We start from the raw sequence: 27,613 nt of genomic DNA on the forward strand, positions 1-27,613 counted from the left end.
TATGACACTTATTGCATAACCGAAGGAATCCGACCAAGAGATGAGAGCACAAGTTAGCCTAGATACACACTTAGCACCTACAGCTATTCAAAGCATCGAGACTTAGACAAATCATTGTCTAATTTTGATTTCAACATCAAGAGCTACTGGTAATAATCCACTAAATGGATCACCCGTAAAGCATTTGGTGAGCCACAGCAAGCCAACAAGAGGGGAGCTACCCCTGGGCGGCACATGACTACTTTGCCGGGGTCACCTCAAACCCTAAAACAGCCAAACCATCAAGTCAAGCACAAATATCATCACCCAGAATGGGTTCAAAGTGGAGCTAGGGTCCCCAACTAATGTTGGCATCCCTCTAGCTCAATTAAACAAATTATAAGAGTCATCCTGCGCGAGTTCATCTCATTTATCCAATAAACAAGGATAAGCTTTACGAGATAAATGAAAGAGATAGATCACCAAGAATCGGAACACTTACTCATGATCCAATAGATCACCGGAAGCAACAACAATTGCTTGAGCCAACCAATACGGACACACCGGCAAGACAAGGCCCGGTGATGCACAATCACCGATCTAAGCCGACAGCGAGAGGCAGAAATAAAGCAAGCATTGATCAAGCATTTGTTGATCAACTGGATCACCGAGCTTGCTAAAGCATGCTAGAACCCAATTCTAAGCATTATATTGACCATATAAAATAAACAGACACATTGCCTAAGGAATTGCATCACGAGATAATCAATCAATAACCTTATAATTGTATCCGGAGAAGCACATCAAAGGTTTGATGAACCACTGGATCATAATAAACAAATAAACCACTTAGTGCTCATCCTTTAATCATACCGGTAAGCCAACAAGAATGCCCGATGAGTATGCTCATGAATTTGAGCACAAGAATTAGCCACAGATGGCTCGTGCACTTGCAATTATGCAAGAACTATACACTATAATCAAGCCATAGCAATTGAAATTAACACACTTGAGGATCTGGCAAGATTATCAACAAGAACAGAGGCACAAGAATGGAATTAAGCAAGCGGTACTAGCACGACAAGTGCTTAGGCTAGAAATTCTTACACGAGAGATAGCGGTAGCACTTAGCGGCATGTGCATCGCAACAAAGAAGCACGGCTAGCTAGGCGCGAAGACAGAAGAAGACGGCGAGGCATCTCCACGAGATGGAGTAGCCGTGGCCGAGCTAGAGGATGGAGAAGAAGGACAGAGAGAGAGAAAGATAGAGAGAGAGAGAGAGAGTGGCGCACGTACCCGGCGAGCGGACAATAGTCGCGGCCATGGCAGCCACGGCGGCGCGTGCCGAGTGCACGGTAGCACCTGGCCAGGCCAGGCCACGCTCGGACAAGCGCCGCAAAGACCCCGCACCATGCGGCGAGGCCCACGGCGGCGCCATCACGCACGGAACCTCTCGGGAAGCGGCGAGATCGCCACGGAGCCCGTAACCCTAGCCACGGCGAGGGTCGGGGACGAGCTGGAGCAACGCCGGTTCCTAGATCGACGCGGATGAGAAAGACCGGCGTCACGAGGCGGTTCGATTGCGCCCCATGGCGAGGGCCATGACGGTCGGAGTTCGCCGGAATCGGCCCGGCGACGGCGAGGGCGACACGGGTCGCCGAGAGAGAAGGGATTAGGGTTCGTCGAGGCGGCGTGGTGGGAAAGGGAGTGAGCGACCGCTCGGGTCGGTTGGACCCGAGCTGGTCGAACCCAACCCACCGGGCTCCAGCGACGAGTGGGCCCGGGGGCAAATTTGGTATTTCACAAATTCTATAAATACTGAAACTTTGAAAATTCATACTAAATGTTTAAAAGCTCCAAAAAAATAATTAAAAATATGAAAACCACTCAGTATAAAAATCTCTATCATAATAAAATATGAAATAGAATTTTTGAAGTTAAACAAGAATAAGTTCAAATTTGATGATTTAAATAATCATTTAAATCACACCTTTTATTTTCAATAATGAAAATAAGTACATAAAGTATTTTGGACTAGAAAAACACCTTGACAACATTTCAAGGTTGTATTTACTCTAAATATAATATCTCCAAATTATTCTTAGTATTAACCTCTCACATGAAATAATAACGACATCGGAAGGGGGGAACAAACCCTAAAAATGGAATCATGCATAATTGCTTCTTTAACCATTGCCCTTATCGGACAATGATGCTATTTTTCAGAACAAGAGGACAAGGGTCAGTCCATACCTTCCAAGCTGCAGAACTTTGCGGTGTTCGAGGCAAGTTCATCACTTGCTCATGTCATTTGAGTATTTTTATCAAATTACTTGCAAAGTATTATGGTTATCACTATTGCACAAAAATCAAAACCACTACTTTCATAACTATGAATATGACTATGTGGTGGGCAATGGAACCATGGATTGTGTTGATATGGTGGAGGTTCCATTGCATGGGCTTATATCCATCTAGGATTAAACAACAAATGTCGCCATGATTCTTGTGCCGTAATATCCGTGTTAACCATAAGATCCGGAGTGGGACGGAGTAGACAAAAGTGTTTCCACCTCTCGTTCATCAACGGATGCGCTTTACCGTAGACACTTGTATCTGTCGGGGCAAGCGGTAGGTGGGAAGCCTTAAGTCCCCACGGCATAGTCCGTAGACACTTGTCGCTCGAAGTACAAGCGGTGGGCTGGGAAGCCTTAAGTCCCCACGGTATTGCGGTCTATGATGGGTTGCGGCTACGGCGAAGGAGTTTGGTTAACGAGTCCCAAACTGTTGTCGTGGTCGGGGTCCATCCTTAAGTGGTATAAGAGGACCGACGAGGACCCAGGGTCGGGGTATGCAACAAAGGGTGGGTGTTCGAGGTAGCGGAGGAACATGATTGGCTAGACCTTATACCGGGCCTCACACCTAAGGAAGTGTGGACGGGAAAGCTGCCGGTTGGCACCAAGGTTAAGATCTCTTATGGGTAAAGCAACACACCTCTGCAGAGCGTAAGAAGCGTGACTGTCACTCCCTGTTCCGGGATTAAGGAGCTGCGAACGCAATGGGAAAAGGAGCTCCATGAAGTTCTAGTAAACCGGTGAAGGTGACGGACATAGCTCTTTGAAATAAAAGCAATCTCTTGAAGAAATGTTTATCAAAATTTGCATTGGTATTAGACTTTCTGGTTTAATATCGTAGCTAGTGCATAAAACACCTCTTATCTATAATGAACTTGTTGAGTACGCTCGTACTCATACCACTCTTAAATCCCATGCTTAGATTGTCTGAACCATCTGGAGGAGGACAACGACAACCATGATGGAGTCGAGATCAGCGGCTACGAGGAACCAGACCTCTCAGGAGGTGTTGAAGGCGTAGACTACATCATAGTCTACGGATCCGGGGAGGCTTCCGGAGGAGAACAAGCCTAAGGATATCAGGAGGAGTAGTAGTAGCCGAGCAGCGCGAACTCTTACTATTTAGCTGCTCGTTTAAATAAATGTTTAGTTTAATGAGACAATGGTATTGTAAGTTAAGTTGGGTTCGCCTCGAACCCAGGAGTTATCCTCTCAGAACCCAAGAGGAGCTCCGAGACGACTTGTGTATGATGATTGTAATAATATGTGAATGAGTTATGGACCCTGCTATGTTCTGTTGTACTACTCTGAGGGATGTAATATTTGCGGAATGGTACTTCGCGAATGTTATATCAACGACTGGCATACTACAACATGCAGTGGTATGCGGGGTCACCAGTTGGTATCAGAGCAAAAGCTTTGACCTTAGGTTGGAACCTAGTAAATGGGACTAAACGTTAGGAGTCAAATAGGATTAGTAAAGAATTCTCTAAAAATATGGTGTATATTCAATTGAGAATACAACAATCATATCTTTTAGTGCGATAATTCTTTATTATCTCTATTATGATGCATTATTACTAATCTTATAATCTTTCTATTTCTACAGCCAACATGGCAAGTGCACGACCGGGAAGAAACGTGAAAGTTATGGATTCCACACTGAACGAATACCAAGGAGGACTTGCTGATATCCTACGAGCCATGTTGCTGGAATTTGGGTGTGATCCCCAGATTCCAGTAAAGAAGTACATGTTCTATGATGGACCGGTGTTGGCCAAGTGCAGAGTAGGACTGCGACTTCCCGAATCTTTGGGAATGAGCGTAGTCATGCCAGCTGGAGAAGCTAGGACAACCAACACAGCCTATCATATAGCTGTTATGAGAGCCATAACCGACATACGGGAACATAAGACAAAAGAGCTTATGGATTCCGAGTTCTCCCATATTCCCCATAATCAGGAGGAAGAAGATCCCATGCTCAACCACTACAAATACGCCAAACGCAAACCCATAGCAGCGGCAAAATATATGGATAATAGCCGTAACTTCATATCACTACTCTTTCAGCTGAACCATCATCTGATAGGAGCTATTGATACGATGCTAGAGGAATTTACCGAACCCAAGGAGGAGAGTAGGGGGAAAGAACCTATGGAGAATGTAGTGCACACACCAGTTTATTCAGTGGTGACTACATCAGCTTTGATCCACTTGCACGTGAACCTACACTGCTACACTGGGAACTACCTGAATAGTTCCTATGGGGATACGAAGGCGGAGCGGAATCCGGAAACAACCAGCATTCCGAGACTCCGATCGAGAATTCTAGGGGTTGGCGTTGGGGTAGTGATATCGAACCCATAGTACTACTGAGTACTATGATGGAGAGATGAACGATGATGCAACAACCCAGAACCAGAGCTACCCTAGTAATGAAGGAGTGGATGGAGGATATCCGACACAGGTTGAGTCGGGTATGGGTTTTGGTAACCCTTATGGTGGGGCTACAGGAGAGTACACCCGATGGGTGGACTATGATGCACTCAACGATCAGTTTGTGAATACTGATTTCTCCTTAGGGTCATCATCGGATTCGGACTACAAGCCAACGGGAGACCCTATGTTCCGGGGTCTATCGGAGGACGACACGTTCGACCGGATGGAAGCTGGAATGTATCGGGAGTGAAGACCGATTAGAAGTCCACCAAGGGAGGCGTAGCTATAATACACAAGTACCACGTGTATTATAGTTTGTAATATCTGTATAAATTTGTACATATACTTTAATAAGTGAGTTTGCATACTCACATCGACTCGAAGTATTGTAATAAGACCACTTATGTATGTATATACAGGGTATATGTTTTGTATGATTTGGATTTGCTTCTTGATTTCCATTGCGTGACTAGTTCTGTGCACAAAGTTGAGCTCAGAAAACTTGCGCATGGAGTAATTATGAGAATCATCTTGTGTTGCGTAACTAGGGGGATTATGTCGGGAACGTTAGGAAACGAGACGGAAGCACGGCGCATGGAGCGCGAAGCAAAGGAAAAGGAAGAGGCTGAGGGTGCAGCCGGAGATCGATTCCACCACCACCACCCCCATGACGCAGCAAAATTTTATCCAGTACATGCAACTTGCGGAAGAGAGGCAGCGTGTAACACCGGAGCTGCAGAACAAATTCCTTCAGGATCGATGCGGCAGAATAGGGTGGAGAGACACGAGAACCAGGGAGTCACATTAGCGAGACTTCCAAAACACCAAGCCGATATCTTTCGCATACGCGCCCGCGCCGATGGACGCGGAAGATTGGTTGATGGATCCTGAGCGCAAGCTCAACACCGTTGGATGCAATGACCAAGAGAAGGTCCGATATGCTACCCATCTGCTATGTGGACCTGCCGCATCATGGTGGGACAACATTGTAGCCGTGTATCCGGCAGGAAAGGTATTCACACAGGAGGAGTTTGCAAGGAAGTTCAGGGAATCCAATGTCCCCGAAAGTATTGTGGAACCGAAGCGTCGAGAGTTTGAGAGTCTCGAAGCGAAGGATAAGGCAATCTGACTTATGTCGGGGAGTTTTCAAAGCTGTCCCGGTATGCTTTGTTGAGGAAGTCAATACCGAGGACAAGAAGAAGAAGAGATTTACGGGGGTTAAGTCCCCGGTTTAAGGTGCGGCTACGGATGATGAGAGCAACGGAATTCCAAGAGTTGGTGGATGCAGCCATCACTCTTGAAGATGACTTTAAACAACTGCAAGAAGAGAAGAGGAAGAAGGCCAAGTATGAGCCTAAGAGGTTTGTTAGTAACAAGCCCAATACCAGCTTGAGTTTCAAGCCACGGTATAACAACAACAACAACAACAACAACAACAACAACAGCAATCAGAGGAGGAACCAAGGATATCAGTCTGCAAATCAGATTATATGCCATTCCTGTGGTTTAAAAGGACATGTCATGAAGGATTGTAAGAAACCCAAGATCATATGCTTTGGGTGTCGTCAGGAGGGGCACATCTTTGAAGGACTGCCCCAAGAAGAATAGTGGAGGAGGAGGAAATCGAGGAAACACCGGAGGGAATTGGAAGAATAAGAAGCCCTTCGGCAAGCTGAACTGTACCCGCGGAGGAGGTGGTCAACTCTGACCAGGCGGTGATAGGTACGCTCCAGATACTCACTCATCCTGGCAAAGTACTTTTCGATACTGGTGCAACCACATCATTCATTTCTCAACAATTCATCATCAAACATGGGATTAGTTGCACTAAGTTAGATACACCCATAACCATACTTTCCGCGGGGGGGACGATATTAGTAACCCATGCCAAACAAAAACAAGTCATTATGATCAATAAGTGCGCGTTTGACGCGGACCTGTTCATTTTACCGATGAAGGACATTGATGTCATTCTTGGTATGAACTGGTTAGAAGCTAATGGAGCATTGATCGACTGTGTAAACAAGACGGTGTCATTAAAAAGTCCCGATGGAAGTAGAATGATCTACCAAGGCGACAAACATACACAGATTGAAGTGGAGCTACAGCTGAATAGCATGAAGGAGGTGAAGTTAGAAGATATACCTGTAGTAAATGAATTCCAGGATGTGTTTCCTACGGAATTACCTGGTATGCCACCAGATAGGGAGATAGAATTCACTATCGACCTAATCCCAGGAACAGCTCCGATTGCTAAAGCACCATATAAAATGGGGCCTAAGGAACTGAAGGAACTTAAGGAGCAATTGGATGACTTAGAACAAAAGGGATTCATTCAGGAGAGTGTTTCACCATGGGGATCACCTGTGATCTTCGTAGATAAAAGGGATGGAGGAAGAAGGATGTGCGGAGACTACAGGAATCTAAACAACGTCACAATCAAGAACAAGTATCCACTTCCAAGGATACAAGATCTATTTGATCAGGTTAGAGGAGCGGGAGTCTTTTCCAAGATTGATCTAAGATCGGGTTATCACCAGATAAAGATCAAGAAGGAGGACGTTAGAAAAGCGCCTTTGTCTCAAGGTATGGACACCATGAATACCTTGTAGTACCTTTTGGATTGACCAATGCCCCAGCAATATTCATGAATCTCATGAATAAGATTTTCATGCCATATCTAGACAAGTTTGTCATCGTATTCATCGATGATATCTTGATATATTCCAAGAACATGGCAGAACATGCCGATCATTTGAGGTTAGTATTGCAAACACTAAGGGAACACCAACTTTATGCCAAACTCAGTAAGTGTGAATTTTGGCTAGATCAAGTGGAATTTCTTGGTCATGTCATTAGTAAAGATGGAATCGCTGTCAACCCGAGCAAGGTAGCAGCAGTTTTAGAATGGGAAGCACCCAAGGCTGTCAAGGAAATCCGAGGATTCCTTGGAATGGCGAGGATATTATCGGAGATTCATTGAAGGATTCTCCAAGATAGCAGGACCAATGACAAAGCTGTTAAGAAAGAACACACCATTCGTGTGGTCGGAGGAATGTGAGAAGAGTTTTCAAACTACGAAGGAGAAACTCACTACGGCACCGGTGTTAGCGATTAGGAAGTTGGCAAGGATTACACCGTGTCTTGTGACGCATCCAAACATGGATTGGGTTGCGTACTCATGCAAGATCGGAAAGTGATATCCTATGGATCGAGGCAACTCAGACCTCATGAAGTGAACTATCCAACACATGACTTGGAATTAGCAGCGGTCGTGTTTGCATTAAAAACTTGGAGACATTTTCTCTATGGAGCTAAGTGTGAGCTCTATACGAGATCATAAAAGCCTCAAATATTTCTTCACTCGAAGGAACTCAACATGAGGCGAGAAAAGATGGCTAGAATTGATCAAGGATTATGATCGACAATCAATTACACACCAGGAAGGCTAATGTAGTAGCGAGATGCCACTGAGTAGGAAGAGTCTGGGAGGAGTGGAACAAGAAATATCACCGGAGCTGAGGAAGGAAATAAGCCAAGCCCAAATACAACTTTGGGAGAAGGAAGCCCATGAAGGATTATCGGCGTTGCAAGTAGCCGATGAACTTAATGTTAACTTGAAGAATGAGATAATGATGGGTCAGATGGACGATCCATTCATTGTAGAGGAGATGAGGAGAATAGATGAGGGAAGACCATTAGAATTTCACCGTGGAGAATCTGGATCTTTGTGGTTCCAGAAGAGGATTTGCGTTCCGGATATTGCTGAAATTAAGGAAGTAATACTCCGGGAAGCTCATCAAACACCCTATTCCATACATCCGGGAAGTACAAAGATGTACATGGATTTAAAGGAACTATTTTGGTGGAATAACATGAAGAGGGAGATAGCACAATATGTGGCAGAATGCCATATCATCGAGAGTGAAAGCAGAACACCGAGTCCCGGGGAAGTTACAACCTTTACCTATTCCAGTGGAAATGGGAAGAGATAGGGATGGATTTCATCACCGGACTACCCATGACTAATAAAAAGAAGGACATGATATGGGTAATCGTGGACCGGTTGACGAAAAGTGCACACTTTTTAGCGGTAAACCAGCAGGATAAAGGAGAGAAACTTATCGATCTTTACATCAAAGAGATCGTGAGTAAGCATGGAGTGCCTAAGAAGATAGTGTCGGATCGAGGATCCGTGATCACATCAGCATTCTGGAAGCAACTTCACGAAGCTTTAGGATCCAAGTTGGATTATAGTACCGCGTATCATCCACAAACAGGTGGACAAACTGAGAGAACCAATCAGATCTTAGAAGATATGCTTAGGGCTTGTGCCCTAGACTTCGGAGGATCATGGGAGGAGCATCTACCTTTAGCGAGTTTTCATACAACAATAGTTACCAAAGCAGCATCAAGATGGCACCATTTGAAGCTCTGTATGGGAGGAAGTGTAGATCACCAATATGTTGGTATGAAGCCGGAGCAAGCAAAGAGTTCAACCCTGATTATGTCAAGGAAAAACAACAAATCATTGACATTATCAGAGACAGGCTCAAGATAGCCCAGAGTCGGCAAAAGAGTTATGCCGATCAGAAGAGAAGGACATGGGAGCCACAAGTTGGAGACATGGTTTATCTTAAGGTAAGCCCGATGAAAGGACTCCGAGGTTTGGAGTAAAAGGAAAGCTCGGTCCTAGATATATAGGACCTTTCAAGATACTTGAGTCGAGAATCGAGGTTTAGCCTTTGAATTGGATTTACCGGAAGGCTAGATCAAGTTCATAATGTATTCCATGTGTCACAACTTCGGAAATGTTTGAAGACCCCGAGATGAACCAATATCACATGAGGAGCTCGAGTTACAACCAGACTTGACATACATCGAGAAGCCAGCCAAGATTCTCGAGGAAAGCTGGAAACAACTCAGAAATAAGGCGATCAAGTATTGCAAGATACAATGGAAGCACCACCCCGAGAGGGAAGCCACCTGGGAAAAAGAGGAAGACCTGAGGAAAACATACCCCGAACTGTTCAGGTATTACAACCACAACTTCGGGACGAAGTTTTCTTTAAGGGGGAAAGGCTGTAATGTCCCAGGTTTAGAGACGATCGAGGGGTAGATTTTAGAAAGGGATGTGCATTTCCTAGTAAATTAAGGAAATTTCGCGCTTTTAAACAAAAGCGCATCGAAGGGGAACAAGTTTCTCTCTCGACACCTTACGGGGTTAGGGTTTCGAGAGTGCGACAAACTTGCAACTCACCTAACTAAATTAGGGTTTTGAGAAGAGAGGAGAGTATTGCATTACAACTTAAGTTGCATGATTGAATTCAAACACAAGAACTTTTGAATTTCAAATTTAAACATCATATGAATATCTCATAATTCAAAATTGAGGTAATTCATTAAACAAATATTAATAATCAAGAATATAAACATTACATTTATTTAGTAAAGCCCATTAAGGAAACTTTGAGCTTTATTAATAATCACACAAGATACATTGTCTTTACAATATCCAGAATTGAAATCTAAAATATTACAACACATCACAAGAATTGAATAAATAAAAAAATAGAAAATGAAAATTACAAAGATATTGTAAATGGCTAAACTAGATAAGAAAATCTTCATGATTTTCTTGGACATCACTTGATTGAACTTCTTGAACATTTCCTTAAACCTGCATAGTAAGACAACAAAGACAAGAAAATAGGGATTATGCCAAGTGGTAAAACCACTTGGCGAGGTTAGCAAATATGATCAAATTGAGAGGATAACTCAAACACTGCCGGGTGTCAAGCCAAAGGACCAAGTCCCAACCTATGAAGCACACAGCAGCTCACGGGGATAGCTGCATGTCTCACAACACACACAGACCAGGAGAGTCACCTAAGTGACATGGTTGTCTTTGTCGACCAATGAAGCGAAGTCTTGGATGGTATAAAAGCTTTTCCACCAGCAAACCCTAGCTGATCATCGCGAGAATCTCCTGTGGTAAGAACTCAAGAACAGAAGAACACATAGCTAGCCAAAACCCACCGAGAGGCAGTTCCACCAAGAAGCGCTTCTTGCTAAGCAACAAATCATGGAATAGATCAAGCATCGGCTAGCCGGGAGGAGCGGGGCAAGCAACTCAACCAGCAGATCAACACCGAAGAAAAACCTCTACACCAACATCAAAATCTAGGAGCCGGGAGTGAGGTATACAACTCAACATGAACAAACCGGATGGTTTTGTTCATAAATAAGCATGTGCATCAAACACACGAAGCAAAAGGGTGTGAGTACCCTGTTTGTGTCATCATCTGCTACTAAGCCATATGGTGCAAGCTAGAGTAGAGAGGCCCTTTGGTTAATCATCTAAAGGGAACAACAGCTATGACACTTATTGCATAACTGAAGGAATCCAAGAAGAGATGAGAGCACAAGTTAGCCTAGATACACACTTAGCACCTACGACTATTCAAGCCATCGAGACTTAGACAAATCATTGTCTAATTTTGATTTCAACATCAAGAGCTACTGGTAATAATCCACTAAATGGATCACCCGAGAAAGCATTTGGTGAGCCACGACAAGCCAACAAGAGGAGCTACCCTGGGCAGCACATGACTACCGCCGGGGTCACCTCAAACCCTAAAACAGCCAAACCATCAAGTCAAGCACAAATATCATCACCCAGAATGGGTTCAAAGTGGAGCTAGGGTCCCCAACTAATGTTGGCATCCCTCTAGCTCAATTAAACAAATTATAAGAGTCATCCCGCATAGCGGTTCATCTCATTTATCCAATAAACAAGGATAAGCTTTACGGATAAATGAAAGAGATAGATCACCGAATGGCGGAACACTTACTCATGATCCAATAGATCATGGAAGCAACAACAATTGCTTGAGCCAACCACAGACACACCAAAGACAAGGCCTGGTGATGCCACGATCACCGGACTAAGCCCCAGGAGACGAGGCAGAGGCAGTAAATAAAGCAAGCATTGATCAAGCAACTGTTGATCACTGGATCACCAGAGCTTGCTAAAGCATGCTAGAACCCAATTCTAAGCATTATATTGACCATATAAAATAAACAGACACATTGCCTAAGGAATTGCATCACAGATAATCAATCAATAACCTTATAATTGTATCCAGAAGCACATCAAAGGTTTGATGAACCACTGGATCATAATAAACAAATAAACCACTTAGTGCTCATCCTTTAATCATACCAGTAAGCCAACAGCAATGCCCAGATGAGTATGCTCATGAATTTGAGCACAAGAATTAGCCACAGTAGCTCAGGCACTTGCAATTATGCAAGAACTATACACTATAATCAAGCCATAGCAATTGAAATTAACACACTTGAGGATCGGCAAGATTATCAACAAGAACAGAGGCACAAGAATGGAATTAAGCAAGCGGTACTAGCACGGCAAGTGCTTAGGCTAGAAATTCTTACACAGAGATAGCAGTAGCACTTAGCAGCATGTGCATCGCAACAGCAAGCACAGCTAGCTAGGCGCAGCAGCAGCGCAGCAGCACGGCAGGCATCTCCACGAGATGGAGTAGCCGTGGCCAGAGCTAGAGGATGGAGAAGAAGGACAGTAGAGAGAGAAAGATAGAGAGAGAGAGAGTGGCGCACGTACCGGCGAGCAGGACAATAGTCGCGGCCATGGCGGCCACGGCGGCGCGTGCCGAGTGCACGGTAGCACTGGCCAGGCCAGGCCACGCTCGGACAAGCGCCGCGGCACCCGCACCACTGCGGCGAGGCCCACGGCGGCGCCATCACGCCTGGAACCTCTGGAAGCAGCGAGATCGCCACGGAGCCCGTAACCCTAGCCACGGCGAGGGGGTCGGGGACGAGCTGGAGCAACGCCAGTTCCAGATCGACGCGGATGAGAAAGACCGACGTCACGAGGCGGTTCGATTGCGCCCCATGGCGAGGGCCATGACGGTCGGAGTTCGCCGGAATCAGCCGGCGACGGCGAGGGCGACACAGGTCGCCAGAGAGAAGGGGATTAGGGTTCGTCGAGGCGGCGTGGTGGGAAAGGGAGTGAGCGACCGCTCGGGTCGGTTGGACCCGAGCTGGTCGAACAACCCACTTGGGCTCCAGCGACGGGTGGGCCCGGGGGCAAATTGGGTATTTCACAAATTCTATAAATACTGAAACTTTGAAAATTCATACTAAATGTTTAAAAGCTCCAAAAAAATAATTAAAAATATGAAAACCACTCAGTATAAAAATCTCTATCATAATAAAATATGAAATAGAATTTTTGAAGTTAAACAAGAATAAGTTCAAATTTGATGATTTAAATAATCATTTAAATCACACCTTTTATTTTCAATAATGAAAATAAGTACATAAAGTATTTTGGACTAGAAAAACACCTTGACAACATTTCAAGGTTGTATTTACTCTAAATATAATATCTCCAAATTATTCTTAGTATTAACCTCTCACATGAAATAATAACGACATCGGAAGGGGGGAACAAACCCTAAAAATGGAATCATGCATAATTGCTTCTTTAACCATTGCCCTTATCGGACAATGATGCTATTTTTCAGAACAAGAGGACAAGGGTCAGTCCATACCTTCCAAGCTGAGAACTTTGCGGTGTTCGGGCAAGTTCATCACTTGCTCATGTCATTTGAGTATTTTTATCAAATTACTTGCAAAGTATTATGGTTATCACTATTGCACAAAAATCAAAACCACTACTTTCATAACTATGAATATGACTATGTGGTGGGCAATGGAACCATGGATTGTGTTGATATGGTGGAGGTTCCATTGCATGGGCTTATATCCATCTAGGATTAAACAACAAATGTCGCCAGTGATTCTTGTGCCGTAATATCTGTGTTAACCATAAGATCCGGAGTGGGACGGAGTAGACAAAAGTGTTTCCACCTCTCGTTCATCAACGGATGCGCTTTACCGTAGACACTTGTATCTGTCAGGGCAAGCGGTAGGTCGGAAGCCTTAAGTCCCCACGGCATAGTCCGTAGACACTTGTCGCTCGAAGTACAAGCGGTGGGCTGGGAAGCCTTAAGTCCCCACGGTATTGCGGTCTATGATGGGTTGCAGCTACCGGCGAAGGAGTTTGGTTAACGAGTCCCAAAGCATTGTCGTGGTCGGGGTCCATCCTTAAGTGGTATAAGAGGACCGACGAGGACCCAGGGTCGGGGTATGCAACAAAGGGTGGGTGTTCGAGGTAGCGGAGGAACATGATTGGCTAGACCTTATACCGGGCCTCACACCTAAGGAAGTGTGGACGGGAAAGCTGCCCGGTTGGCACCAAGGTTAAGATCTCTTATGGGTAAAGCAACACACCTCTGCAGAGCGTAAGAACTGTGACCTGTCACTCACTGTTCGGGGATTCAGGACCTGCGAACGCGGCCGGAAAGGCGCTCCATGTAGTTCTAGTCAAGCGGTGAAGGCTGACGGACATAGCTCTTTGAAATAAAAGCAATCTCTTGAAGAAATGTTTATCAAAATTTGCATTGGTATTAGACTTTCTGGTTTAATATCGTAGCTAGTGCATAAAACACCTCTTATCTATAATGAACTTGTTGAGTACGCTCGTACTCATACCACTCTTAAATCCCATGCTTAGATTGTCTGAACCATCTGGAGGAGGACAACGACAACCATGATGGAGTCGAGATCAGCGGCTACGAGGAACCAGACCTCTCAGGAGGTGTTGAAGGCGTAGACTACATCATAGTCTACGGATCCGGGGAGGCTTCCGGAGGAGAACAAGCCTAAGGATATCAGGAGGAGTAGTAGTAGCCGAGCAGCGCGAACTCTTACTATTTAGCTGCTCGTTTAAATAAATGTTTAGTTTAATGAGACAATGGTATTGTAAGTTAAGTTGGGTTCGCCTCGAACCCAGGAGTTATCCTCTCAGAACCCAAGAGGAGCTCCGAGACGACTTGTGTATGATGATTGTAATAATATGTGAATGAGTTATGGACCCTGCTATGTTCTGTTGTACTACTCTGAGGGATGTAATATTTGAGGAATGGTACTTCGCGAATGTTATATCAACGACTGGCATACTACAACATGCAGTGGTATGCAGGGTCACCACACCCGCCCTGTTGACGAGGGTGAAGAAATCATCCAACAACCCTGCATTACTCAGAAAATCATAACATGGGAAAGATGAAGTATTAGGAGCCCCATTGTCTTCTTCGGGCGCGAAGCTTGTCGCGATGATATCCTCATTATAGGATTGCCTGAATCGAGTGGCGGTCCTAGAGGCTCTTCCAGTGCTTGTAGTTTCTCTCTCAAACACTTCTCCAAAGTTGTAGTTGTCCATTTCCTTTTTCTGAAATTTTTCAACAATTATTATAAAATTTGATTTGGTGACATATAATCAAGGGGAACTACTATAGGAACTTGCTAGAGTACTAATCATGCATCAAAACTAGTTTTTACATCATAGAACAAGCATGCAAGCTCACTAAACATGTTACCTACGGCAGCAAAATATTCGAGATATACTCAACCAAACAAAATTCTACTTGGATCATTGGAGGAGTCACATACCAAGGAGCAAATGTGCCAAATTTCAGCAAGAAATCTGGGCTGAGCAAAGAGATCGAAAAATCCTGAGCTCTTGAGCAAAAACGCGAGTGAGAGAAAGCTGGTTCGAGTTTTTTCGGGAGAGAGAAGATTCTAGGAGAAAGAGATGAAGTAGTGGGGCAAGGAGGGGCCCACACCACAGGGTGGCGCGCCCCCCTCCTTGGCCGCGCCGGCTGGTGGGGTGGCCCCCTGGGATGCCCCACTGGTCATCCCCAGGTGCTCCCAGGTGCCTCTTCGAAAAATAGGACCAACGGTATAATTTTTGTGAATTTTTGAAAACTTTGAAAAATGCACATTTCTGGGTATTAAGTTTATTATTACTGGCCAGGAAATTTTTTGAAATCTCTAATTAACTAAGGAACCTTGCAAATCAAAAGTGCTACAGCAAGTAAAACAAGTGGAGGAAGAAAGAAATGTTGTTTACCCCCTCTATGCATATAAAAAGTATTTGTTAACAAGGTTGATCAAGTCTTGCCACCAAATAAATTTTACATAGCATAAGAAGAAATAAAACTCAAATCAATCATGTTACCTTGAATTGTATTGATATGGATCCAATCATAAGAGTTTGATATTCTTCTTTAGGCTCATATATAGGACAATCAATTGTTCCAATTTTGATAGTTCTCACATTAGAAATAGTATTGACTCCACATACTTTATCAATCCTCTTGGGGAAATAAACGGTATGCTCCTTATCATCAACATTGAAAGTAACCTTTCCTTTATTGCAATCAATAACAGCCCCTGCGGTGTTAAGAAAAGGTCTCCCAAGAATAATAGACATATTATCATCTTCAGGCATTTCCAATACAACAAAATCAGTTAATATCAAAGCGATTAGTAGTAACTTGAACAGGAACATCCTCACATATACCAACAGGAATAGCAGTAGATTTATCAGCCATTTGCAAAGATATATCAGTAGGTATCAACTTATCTAAATAAAGTCTCTTATAAAGAGAAAAAGGCATAACACTAACACCGGCTCCCAAGTCACATAGAGCAGTTTTAACATAATTATTCTTAATAGAACAAGGAATAGTAGGTATACCTGGGTCGCCCAACTTCTTTGGAACTTTGCCATTGAAAGAGTAATTAGCAAGCATGGTGGAAATTTCCTCATTGGGGATTTTCCTTTTGTTAGTAACAATATCTTTCATATACTTTGAATAAGGAGGCAATTTAATAGCATCAGTCAAAGGGATTTGCAAGAATAAAGGTTTCATCCAATCACAGAATTTATTATAGTGTTCTTCTTCCTTTGATTTTAGTTTCTTAGCAGGAAAAGGCATTTGTTTTTGCACCCAAGGTTTTCTTTCATTACCATGTTTCTTAGCAATAAAATCTTCTTTAGTATACTTTTTATTTTTAGCATGCTTTTCAGGTTCATCTTCAACTTCTTCTTTATCAGAAGCATCATTCTTATCATTATCATTACCATTATCATGTTCATTACCACTTTCAGTTTCAGCATCGGAAATAGAAATACTATTAGGATCATTAACAGGTTCAGAGGATTCTACAACCTTTTTATGTTTCTTCTTCTTTTTATTAGAAGGAGCACTAGGTTCAATTCGTTGAGAATCTTGTTCAATTCTTTTGGGATGCCCTTCAGGATATAGAGGATCCTGGGTAGAGACACCGCCTCTAGTTGTTACTTCATAAGCATGTTTCTCTTTAGAATTATTTTTTAACAAGTCATTTTGCACTTTAGTGAGTTGATCAATTTGAGTTTGAACCATTTGAAAATGTTTAACAAGCATCTTAACATCATTGGAGGTTCTCTCCACAATATCATGCAAATTGCTAATAGCTTGAGAATTTTCCATTAGATGATTCTCTACTCTCATATTAAAATTTTCTTGCTTAACAATATAATTATCAAACTCATCTAAGCATTTAGCAGGGGGTTTTGAATACGGAATATCTTCCCTAGTAAAGCGTTGAAGGGAGTTTACCTCGATCATGGATGAAGGGGGAATTATCTCACATATATCTTCTATGGGAGGTAGATTCTTCACATCTTCGGATTTAATACCTTTTTCCTTGAGAGACTTCTTAGCTTCCCTCATATCTTCATCATTCAATTCAATTAAACCCCTCTTCTTCAATATTGGTGTTGGAGTTGGTTCAGGTATATTCCAATCATCATAATTCCGGCTTATTCTAGCCAATAATTCTTGACTTAAATGCAGAGTTCTTTTCTGAAAACACAATCAGCACAACTATCCAAATATGCTCTAGATTCAATGGTTAGTCCACTATAAAATATATCAAGTAGATCATTCTTTTCTAAATCATGTCCAGGTCGAGCTCTGATAAGAGAACAAAATCTTGTCCAAGCCTCAGGCAATTTCTCTTCATCTCCCTGGTCAAACCTATAAATTTTCTGTAAAGCAATATGTTGAGCACTAGCAGGAAAGTATTTTCGAAAGAAAACATCACGCAGCTCAGTTGGACTTTTAATAGCACCAGGAGGCAAATTATTATACCAAGTTTTAGCATCATCCTTTAATGAGAAAGGAAAAATTTTAGCGATAAAATAAGTACGCATCTTAACATCATCAGAAAACAAACTACTCATAGAAGAAAGTTCAATCATGTGTTGTACAGCACTTTCTTTTTCAGTACCACAAAAGGGTGTTTTCTCTACAATAGCTATATGAGATAGATCAAGAGAAAAATCATAATCTTTATCCTTAATGCATATAGGAGATGTGGCAAATTCAGGATCAGGAGATAACTTATGTCTAACAGTATATTGTGCGAGAAACTTTTTAATTTTTCTTGCATCAGTAGTAGCATTGCATCTATTAATAAAATCATCATTAAGCTCCACATAATCCTCATCAGGATCATCACTAGAATAATCAAGTTCAGGTGAATTAACAGGTGTAGTAGCATTAGGAGTTTCAGCATTTTCAATTTGTCTAGACCTAGCAATTGTAGCATCTAGAAAGGATCCCAATGAACCACTATCATCAAGCACAGCAGAAACATTATCAATATTATGAGAGTTTTCAGATTCAGCAGAAGTACCAGCAAGTGAAGCTTGCGGCGGTGAAACAAGTTGACTTATCACAGATGGTGAATCAAGTGTAGCAGAGGTACTCAGAGTTGTACCTTTTCTTGTAGTGGATGGTAATATGGCGACTTTAGGATAGCGAGTTTTACCCATGATGGAGAATTTGCAGCGAACAATATCAATCCAAGTGAACTTCCAAATAAAGCTATGCTCCCCGGCAACGGCGCCAGAAAACAGTCTTGATAACCCACAAGTATAGAGGATCGCAGCAGTCTTCGCGGGTAGTAAAACCCAATTTATTGATTCGGCACAAGGGGAGACAAAGAATACTTGGAAGCCTTAACAGCGGAGTTGTCAATTCAGCTGCACCTGGAAACAGACTTGCTCGCAAGAGTTTATCGGTAGTAACAATTTTATAACAATGGCAGTAGTAGAATAACAAAAGTTAGAGTAATGGTAGACAAAGAGTAGTAATTATAGTAAACAACAAGATTAAAATACTGTAGGCACGGGGACGGATAACGGGCGTTGCATGGATGAGAGAAACTCATGTAACAATCATAGCAGGGCATTTGCAGATAATAATAAAACGGTGTCGAAGTACAAAGCAATCAATAGGCATGTGTTCCAATTATAGTCGTACGTGCTCGCAATGAGAAACTTGCACAACATCTTTTGTCCTACCAGCCCGGTGGCAGCAGGGCCTCAAGGGAATCTTCGGATATTAAGGTACTCCTTTTAATAGAGTACCGGAGCAAAGCATTAACACTCCGTGAACACATGTGATCCTCACGTCACTACCATCCCCTCCGGTTGTCCCGATTTCTGTCACTTCGGGGCCATTGGTTCCGGACAGCGACATGTGCATACAACTTGCAGGTAAGATCATAAACAATAAATATCACGATGAAACAATAACATGTTCAGATCTGAGATCATGGCACTCGGGCCCTAGTGACAAGCATTAAGCATAACAAGTTGCAACAATATCATCAAAGTACCAATTACGGACACTAGGCACTATGCCCTAACAATCTAATGCTATTACATGACCAATCTCATCCAATCCCTACCATCCCCTTCAGCCTACAGCGGGGGAATTACTCACACATGGATGGGGGAAACATGGCTGGTCGATGGAGAGGCGTCGGTGGTGATGATGGCGATGATCTCCTCCAATTCCCCGTCCCGGCGGAGTGCCAGAACGGAGACTTCTGGCTCCTGAGACGGAGTTTCGCGATGTGGCGGCGTTACGGAGGGTTTTACGGCGACTTCGACTTCTCCCCGTGCGTTTTTAGGTCGAGGGCGATAAGTAGTCCGAAGGAGGGCGTCGGAGGCCAGCCGAGGGGGCCACACGCTAGGGCCGCGCGCCCCCCTCCTGGGCCGCGCCGCCCTAGGGTGTGGGGCCCTCGGGCCTCCTCCCGACTTGTCCTTCTGGCTCCGTCAGTGTTCTGGGAAAATAGGGCCTTCTGCATAAATTCCGAGGATTTTCCTGAAAGTTGGATTTCTGCACAAAAACGAGACACCAGAGCAGTTCTGCTGAAAACAGCGTTAGTCCGTGTTAGTTGCATCCAAAATACACAAATTAGAGGCAAAACAATAGCAAAAGTGTTCGGGAAAGTAGATACGTTTTGGACGTATCAGCCGGCCCATTAAGTTGTTCTCTCCGTCCGTCCAAATAAGTAAAATATTTTCTCATGTTGAACATGAACGGAATTGTAGCTCAGTGGTAGCAGAATCCACCCCACGAGCGAGTAGGACACAAGTTCGAACCCCACGGAACCTTCTTCAATCTGACACAAATGTTGAATTGAAAACATATCTAAAATAAACCAAGTTACAAAAATGTTCAAATTTAAAAGTTTGCCCAAGTTCGAAATTTGCTCGAATTTAAAAATTGCTCGAATTTAAAATTTTCATGAATTTAAAAAATACTCAAATATGAAACTTGCTAGAATATGAAAAATACTCGATTCAAAATTTTGCTCGAATTTGAAAAATGCTTAAATTAAAAAAAATCTCGAATTTGAAAATGCTTAAAACGGAAAAAAGAAAAAAAACAGAAAAAGGAAAAGAGACAAACCGGAAAAAAGAAGAAAAAAAGCGAAAAACCGACAAAACCGAAACGAGAACCGACAAAAAACGCATAAAGAAAGAGCCATCTAGATGAGCTGCGGCCCGCTTGACCCCGCATGCGTGCGGGGCATATTAAGCCCTGCTAATAGGCGGGGAATAAGGATTGGCGAGCGGAGCGGATCTCACGAATTCTGCAGAGCGGAGGGTTGCCGAACGGGCCCTTAGGGCATCTCCAACCGCGCGACCAAACGGACGCGCTGGGCCGTCCGTTTTGGGCCGTTTGGGTGGCCGAGCGGACACGCGGACAGCGGCCCGCGTCCGCGTGTCCGTTTGGGTCGCACGGTGCGCCCAACGCGCGGACGCATCGCATATGTAATAAAAAACAAAAATCAAAAAGAAAAAGAAAAAGAAAAACAACAAAAAAAATAATTTAAACTAGTTGGTAATTAAACTTAGCCCTATTTTTGGCAATTTTTACACCAAAGAAAGCCCTATATGGACTTTAAACTAAAAAAAAGCAAACCCTAGCCAGGGTTTGCGAGCACGCGGTGGCTGCCGGCAGTACTACCCCAATAGTACTCGTCGTCGTCGGAGTGGAGAGTGGGGACTGGATAGGGACAGTCCCCTCCCCCAATCCACATTTAATAGGACTGGGACACCGACAGCTGGGCCAGCCACGCGGACCAGGCGGACACGCGAGGACGTCGCGTGCCATCCGCGGCCACGCAAACCCGGCCCAGATTTGAGCCGGGTTTGCGTCGTTTCGGACGCCGCGGCCGTCCGCTTTTGCGGTGCGTCCCCATGTTAGGCCGCATTTTTGTCCGGCTAAACCCATCCGGACGCGCGGGCGCGGGATGGATTGCCCCGCTGAAGATGCCCTTAACCCTCTGTAAAGACGAGGGCACGAGCCAGCTTCCAAAGCCCACACGTAACAAAAGGTCAGCCGAACATGCACAAGGCATTAGCCCAGCCAGTACCACTAGCCCACGACATAAACGCCAAGATTGAGTAACCAAATCGGCCTTTTCCCTAACAAAAGAAACCATATCGGCCGGCCGGCCAAATCGACTGAGAAATCTCAGCAGCGCCGCTGACCGTCGCCGCCGCCCGTACCCTTCTACTCACCTCGTGCGCCGTCGACCCGGACCAACTCTACTACCATTTCTCACCACCGGTGACATTTCCATTCCCTCCTCTCCTTCCTCGCACCTCCACCTCCTCACCTTGCGGTGCTCCTCGCCACGAAGCGCTCCGCCATGGCAGGCACGTACATATGTGAGTTCAATTATTTTACTAGATAACTTCATTTTGTTATGCGTTCCTTTTCCAATTTCAACTCAAGGAATTTGGCAAATCAAACATGCGTTGGATTTAACTTTTAGGCGACTCTACTACATAGAAGGTCTACATAGAAGGATTAGAAGAAAAATACTAGAAAAGTAGAGAACTGTGTTCTGGTTGAATTGGGCGGATAGGTAGTATTATTACCTCAGTATATCCCAAATTGATACTTTGTATTGTGGGCATGTTTTCATATCAGCAATAAGCCATTAACAAGCACTGTACACTGTTAAGTACAGCGAAGCTTGCAAAGAGAAGACAAGAAAGGAAAATTTAAGAGATATAAATGTAAATGTGAGTTTTCCAGCAAAGAGTAACAGCAACGAACTCTGTACATTTCGAACGTAGAGATGGATGTTAGATGTCTCTTCCGGCGCATGATATCTTTTGTAGTGAGTCACTGATGGTGATGTAGCCTGCAAGTGTGGTGATTTGAAATTTTACCACACTGAGGCATTGTTGCTAAATTGTGAATTTTTTTCTTTGTTTTTTCCACACGAAGCATAGCTCCGGGTTCCACCATCAAAAGATAAGGGAACAACATATCCCAGTACTAGCCCAAAAGATCCCAAAGAAACATCAAAAGAAAAAGAAAATAAACGAGTGCAGGACGAAGCCTGACATTCCTCACGTTATGAATCCTAGATAGGTCAAGAAAAGCACCCAACAGGGTAAACCGAAACCCGACGAGCTATAGGTTCTGCAACCATCATCCCATAAACAAGTCTGACAAGCAACAAAGTAAACACTGTCAGCATCTAGGCAAGTAAAACCAGCACTCCCCTAAGCTTCCTGCTCATCTGCCACCTAGCTCGGAAGATCCTCAATTCTCGTTGTCGGTGCTGAAGATAGTCCTTGTCTTTACCCTTAACCACACACCATCTCAACAACGCATCAGTATAGTGAAATTATAAGCTATAATACTCTTTGTCTAAAATCTGGATGTGTGTTTGCTCATGATATCATCTCTGAAGGCTATGGTAGTGCCATTGTTTATTTTCCGTAGGTCTAGAGTGCACCACATTCTTTGGAGAGAATTAGCAGAAGCTCCCATAATACATGATTATACATTTATTATAAGAGGAGATATACTTACAAGGGCAGTGTACGACTCAGATTATAGAAACTTGATGCTGATTTTTTTTGTTAGTGCTAGCATTTACATTTGGTAGGTTTTCTCATATTATTACCATGATTTTTTCGTATATTTGGTAGGGTGTTCATCTTGATGGCCACGGCAGATGGGCTTTATTTTTCTGCTTGAATCCTTTTGCTTTCCTCTGACATATGATTATGTTAGCTTTTCTCCCTTTGTTGCTCTTTTTCCCCCTGAATTTTTTATTGTGGTTTCTCATGATGTTATCTCATAGGGGTATGATAGTTACATTGGATGCTGCAGAGATCCAGTGTATACAAACTTCTTTTAATGGAAAAAGTTGTAGTAGTGGCCCAGTTAGTGGCTCCCATAGAGCATATCAAAGGGCAATTCACTCCCAATGCTGGTTCAGTACTGTGCACTTTGGGAGAGGTTAAAACAAATTAATCTGGATCCAGGAGCAACATATCAGTTAATCTGGAAGTTTAGCGGAAATAGCATTTTTCATGCAGACCAGCATATTCTGCTATGTTGTATGGACAGGTGCTATCCCTGGAGGCACGTGAAATCTGGTCTTCTCAAGCGTTACTCTCTGAAAAAGAACATGCTTGGCTAGCTATACATCCGTTGTTGGACATCTGATCGCCTTGCTCGCGGAGGTCTGCAACACTAGCCTGACTCTTGCCTTTGCTCTCAAGAGCCTAAAACCATTCAGCACCTAATGATCACTTGCCGATATGCGCGCGAAGTTTGGTTCAAAACCCTGAGCAAGGACAACCTGCAGATCCTAACACCTAATTCAGATTGTTCCATACATGAGTGGTGGAAAAAAGCAAGTGCTTCAACTCCCCTTGCTGACAGGAAGAGTTTTTGCACAACAGTGACAGTTGGAATGTGGCGTATCAGGCTGGAACGAAATAGCAGGAATTTTGAAAATGACGCTCATTTGCAGCAGGTGATTGTTTGTAAAACCAGGGTCGTATAGGCAGGACGGAGAGATGAATCAAGTAGTCTTTTTTTTCCTTGTTGTTAGCTGGTCACATGACTGACACATCGTGGTCTGGATTCCTTTTAAATATAACTCTTTCCAATCGTAATGAAAATGATTCGCAATTGAGTGTTCTGGAAGATTTTTTATTATTATGAAAGTAAGTATTTACAGGGATTGTCCAAAGAGGAGACATTAAAATGAAGTAGGGCTTAGAGTATACAAAATTGATGCTTAATTTACTTTGTTAGCACTAAGGATAACATATGATAGGTTTTCTCATATTATTACCATGTCTTTTTCCTTTCTTTGGCAGGGTGCTTATTTTTATGGCCAGGGCAAATGAACTTTATTTTGGTGCTCGAGTCTCTGTCTTTCCTCTCATGTATGATTCACTTAGCTAGATTTTGTACTTATGTTTCTCTTCGCGTTTTTTAAATTTTGGATGTGGTTGCTCATGATGTTATCTCTTAGGGCTATGATATTTCCATTGGATGCTGCAGAGTCCAGAGTATACAGACTATTCTTTTGATGGAAAAAGTTGTAGTAGTGGCTTGGGTCTTTTTCTTTCCTCTCAGGTATGATTCACTTAGTTTTTCTTCCTTTTGTTTCTGTTTGCTTTTTCTAAATTTTGGCTGTGTATGTGCTGCTCATGCTGGGTATCTCTTAGGGATATGATAGTTATATTGTTGATTCTGCATAGGTCACACTTCTTTTGAGTGCAATAAAAAAAAGCAGAGAATCCGATAGTCATAATTATTTGTTAGTAATAGCTAAATGTCTGCGCGTTGCTACAGAGTGACTGGAAAAAAAACTAGCACATAATTTGTCAAATGAGTATGATTTATTTGGATGGATTGCTCAATTCATGTGTGCCATCGCTCCACTTTGTTGCACCACAACATTTTTTTCTTCAACACTAGTACATCTTCAGTTATTCCCGTGGTGTGGTCAGCTATATAATAGAACATTACCATCGTGATTAGCACCATATTCTTCTCCGCTGTAATAGATTGATGAATGCGTTCCACCGACGCAGTCAAATTCATAGAGAGGCAAATGGGATTATGGATGCGGAACACAATTTTAGATAAACTAAACAAAAAATATAATTCTTACTTAAAGAAACTCATCAACCCAATTACAATAATATAAGGAAATTATTTAGTAACTTAGTGGCTCTAGTACCAACTAATACATAAATACATTCACGTATGTGGTATCAGGGTCCTAGTGGAACTCATTACTATCTTAATCCGCCATTCAAGGAGGTGATTAACCCCTAATCTACTAAGATGAGCAAAAAATTCTACTAACCAATTCTAGCAAACGAGAACTATGGTGGTTAGTTATGCATTGCATAGGCCAGATTTGTTAGTCAACTTAACCACTACACTTAACATCAGACCATAGAGGTTCAGTGCCTAGATTTATCTGAAGAACTCATGACTCTTCAGTAAACATGAATGCAGGATTGCAAGGGAACAGAGGGGGAGGGAAGATTAAGATAATATCTCATGCCACTGTTTTGTTCCTGGACTGCCAACAAAAATAGGGTTCTGCTCGTCCTGGGTTTAATTCCTTGAGACCAACAGGTAGAAGTTCGTAGAACCCAGAATTGTGAAGCCGACTCAACTGCGTACGGAATCAAGGTACGAAAGGAAAGCAACAGGTAAACCGAGCCATTTTTGTGATAGAGGTTTCTTGGCTATTATTTTTGCCAAAACCGTCGCCTTTCCTGCCATCCTTCACTTGCCTTGCTTTTTTCCATGAAATCATGCTGATTGGTTGCTGGAACATTTGGAACCATAAGAATGACATCTTCTTTGAGGGGGAAGCATTATGCCTTGCTGAATGCACTAGAGCTTTCAAAGACTTTGGGCATCAAGATGCAAAGAACTAAACTGAGATTGATGGAAAGGAATGCAAGAATGGCTTGACTCGTTGTAATTTCGTTTTTTTTTACTTTGCAAACTCTGTTACAGGGTTTGTATTGAGAGGAGAAATTAAACTGAAGCAGGGCTCAGAGTATACAAACATGATGCTTAATTGTGCTGATTGTGGCACAAGCTCTCTGGTATCCTCATGCTTGCTAGTCCAATGGCAATGGAAGCCCTGGCTACCCGTGGTGCCGTCCAGTTGGCGGTGGAGAGGGGTTATCACCTAGTTGAAATTGAATCTAATGCTCAAGAGGTGGTTAAGTTAATGAAGGAACCTGGGATTGGCAGATCTGAAATCGCCAGTATAACTCAGGAGGTAAAAGAGCTTAGTGCTTTCTTCACTAGTGTTAGCATCAGTTACATATCTAGAGATGCTAATGTAGCAGCCCATCGGTGTGCTAGTAGGCCTACTGCTGAAAGAAGGAGATGTCTATGGGTAATTTTTTTTTTTTGAAACGAGGCAAAAGCTTTGCCTTTCATTAATATAGGAGAAAAGAGTTGGCCCGTTTATGAGGAAAACAGGCCGAAAAACCGTTACAACACGACACCACACGCCAGCCCCGAGGCTGCGCTCCACACGGGTCGACGACCAGCCAGGTCGACACCACACCTCAACGCAACACCACAACTCAACGCAACAGGCGGAGGCGAAAGACCGGAGCCACCGCTCCAACTACCACGCCGGCCCCGAGGCCGCGCCCCGCCTGGCCGAATACGAACCCGCCTCCGCCGAAACCACCAAAACACTCCACAAGTCCCATTGTCTGGTGGACATCCAAAGCGAGGCCCCAAGAGGCAAAACGACGCAAGAGCGCCGTCCACGCCCGATCCCGGGAGGGATCTAGGGTTTCCCCCGGAGAGCCCGAGCGGAGAACAAGAAACACCCGCTTCGACGACGCCTTCAAGAAGTACGCGGCGCCCACAGGCATCACCGTCGTCGGTCCTGGCCGGCCGCCAAGACAGAGCTTTCGCCCAGCGAAGAGTTCCAAGACCTCGCGCCCGCCAACAAGGACCGGCACAAACCACCACCTGCAGCCGCTGAGCAACCTCTTGGCCCACCTGTAGCCGCCGACGGCAGAGGGCAGCACAGCCCGAAGCCAACGGAGTACCGCCGAAGATCACCGTGGCCGCCGCCGGAATGCCACATAGAGGGGACGCCGACCAACACCGACACGGGGCTCGAGGACGAACGCCGAAAACCGCAGACAAGAATTCCCCGCACCAACCGAAGCCGCCACCGCACTGCCATCCCGGCGCCAGACCATGGCCAGCACCGCGCTACCCCAGCACCATGACGGAGACGCCGCCAACGCCAACAGCGGCCACGGCCCGCATGGCCCGACAGGCCCAGATCGGGGCCCGCCCATCGCCGCAGCCTCCCGAAGCAGCACCGCCGCGATGGCCTCCGGCAGGCTCCTCCGCCGTGGCCCCCTCCGCCGTGGCCACCCACGACTCCGCCGCCGCGGCCTCCCGCTGCAGCCCGTCGCCGCGGCCATCCGATGAAGCACCACCGCCACGTCCACCCGAAGCAGCTCCGCCGCCGCGGCCGCCCGAAGCAGCGCCGCCGCTGCGGCCTCCCGAAGCAGCCCCGCCGGGCCGACATCGGCCGCCGCGAGCCAGCCCGTAACCTCCGCTGCCGCCTGCCGCGCCCCCGCGCCGGGGAAACGCGAGGGGAAAAGATGAGGCGGAGAAACAACCGCCCCGCTGCCACCATCCTTGAGGCGCACACGGCTTCGTCGGCGTCCCCTCCGGCGGCGGCGACGCGGGGGAGGGAGA

The 27,613-nt window shown here is 44.4% G+C and overlaps 1 long non-coding RNA gene across 1 annotated transcript; it reads left to right on the top strand.

Annotated features, from left to right (window-relative positions):
* The first annotated feature begins 21,507 nt into the window (after window positions 1-21,507).
* Window positions 21,508-24,597, top strand: LOC139835273 (uncharacterized). Its single transcript, XR_011751060.1, has 3 exons — window positions 21,508-21,747; window positions 24,214-24,282; window positions 24,372-24,597. It is a non-coding gene; the product is annotated as an uncharacterized lncRNA (long non-coding RNA).
* Window positions 24,598-27,613: the final 3,016 nt, after the last annotated feature.

This window comes from Lolium perenne, chromosome 2 (genome assembly GCF_019359855.2).
Source record: "Lolium perenne isolate Kyuss_39 chromosome 2, Kyuss_2.0, whole genome shotgun sequence".
Classification (NCBI taxonomy): Eukaryota; Viridiplantae; Streptophyta; class Magnoliopsida; order Poales; family Poaceae; genus Lolium; species Lolium perenne.